The following is a 2,023-nucleotide window of genomic DNA, read 5'->3' on the forward strand; positions in this document are numbered from 1 at the left end:
TCTTTGGGTTGACCTTGCTGTCTCTTTCTGTTGTTACTGTCTATATGATTATTGGGTTAATTATAATAAAGATTTATTTTGTGTTAAACACCTCTGCCTAGCGTCCTTTTCATTTCAACCCGGATCCAACTGTTACTGTCCCCCACCCTCTTCACCTAGCTTTCATGTGGGGACGTAACAAAGTGGGGGCTCGTCCGGGATAGGAATGAAAGGAATTGAGTTGAGTACGAGTGTGTGTTTGTGTGAGTGTCATTTGACTAGCTGCTGCTCTCCCCGGCTAGCACAGGGGAGTGTCTAGCTGAGCGTTTGCTCTTCCTTCGGACACTCGTTTTTTGTTTTGCCTTTGTTATTTTCGGAGCAAACCCGGGTGGGGATTAATTCTCTGTTGGGGGTAGGCTTTTCGGTGCCTTTGGCACTTGATGATTTGCCTTTAAAGTGGACTCGAGCCTGGTACACTCCAGAAGCTAGGTCAGGTTAAATTCTGAGTAGTTAGGACTGGGGGGAGTGTGGGTAGAATTTTAGTTAATGGTTAACTTGACACAACACATTTTATTTCGTCTGTTTTTGGTTGTGTAGTGAAGGTGTTGTGTGGCCCTTTAGTGGTTCATCTGTGTTTTGCGTTTCACGGACACGTTTGATATTGCTGGGTTTAAGGCAAAGCCGTCGCTTGCCCTGCTGGATGTTTGTAGGAAGAGAGATCTGCATGAGGTGGCAACATGTTACGGGATCAGTGTCTCCGCTGGTCTACGCAAAGCGGAGCTGACGGCCGCTCTGGTGTCTGGGTTGTTGGAGAAGAGGGTGGTTGTAATGCAAGAACCCCCGAGCACACCCGGTCCGGCTGGACCAAGTGCAGCACCTCATGTTCCAAGCCAGGTCGTAGAACCGTCAGTGTCTACACCTGTGGGCCAGGGGCTACCCGAGGGCGGGCCAATGACGCTGCCCCGTTTTGAGCCGCTCTCCACCCATTCAACAGAGGGTTCTAAGCAGGATGCTAGGCTCAAAGTCTGTCTGGCTCGTCTCCAGCTGGAAAAGGAGGAGCGTGAGAGAGAGTTCCAGCTGAAAAGGGAGTTAGAGCTTAGGCGTTTGGACACGGAACTGGCTAGGGCTAGGGAGGTTGAGCTGAAGAAGGTGGAGGTGGAAACTAAGGTCAAGCTGCGACAGCTGGAACTCCAGCAGGCCTCCTCCCCTCCTGTGGCGGCTTTGCTGTCACAGACAGAGGTACAGTTTGATGTAGGAAGGAATAGTCGTCTGGTCCCTGTATTTCGTGACACTGAGGTGGAGACTTCTTCTGAATCATTTGAGCGGATAGCGACAGCCTTGCATTGGCCGCGGGATGCATGGGCCATCCTGCTGCAGTGCAAGCTGGTGGGCAAGGCACAGGAAGTTTGTTCCTCGTTGTCCGCTGAGTGCAGTTTGGATTACGACAAACTGAAAAGTGCTATCCTGTTAGCCTACGAACTAGTCCCTGAGGCTTATAGGCAGCGATTTCGGGGGTTGAAAAGGGTGCAGGGTCAATCCTTCCTGGATTTTGCGAGGGAAAAGAGTGTCCTCTTTGACCGGTGGTGTGTGTCCAGCAAAGCTACTGACCTGGCGTCAATGCGTGAATTAATGCTGGTGGAGGAATTTAAGAACTGCATCTGCATCACATTGTGTACGACACAAACATTCAAACCTGCACCTCTGGCTAACCAGCATACCTGTCACCATGACCTAGCGAAGAAGCGTCTGAAAAGTGTTTCGGAAAGGCCTTCTAGCTATTCGCTGGGTTCTCCATATGTGATGGCTCAAAAAACACCTGGCTGTCACTTTGGACACTATTTTGAGGGACTTGAGCCAACCCCATTCAGTGTTTTCGACCCATCAAAAAGATCTTGGCAGTTTTGGCAGGCTATGCCTAACCAACTAGGCCCAGTCAGCAATCGCCTCTCTGACGTTATATAAGCTGAGGATGGGCTGGATGTGGGAGGGTGGCTTTCTCTGGTGTCTCCGCTTTGAGTGCTAGGTGTGTGATTGTCCTGCCTAC

Source organism: Pundamilia nyererei, unplaced genomic scaffold, assembly GCF_000239375.1.
Source record: "Pundamilia nyererei isolate P.nyererei 1_Seehausen unplaced genomic scaffold, PunNye1.0 scaffold00159, whole genome shotgun sequence".
Classification (NCBI taxonomy): domain Eukaryota; kingdom Metazoa; phylum Chordata; class Actinopteri; order Cichliformes; family Cichlidae; genus Pundamilia; species Pundamilia nyererei.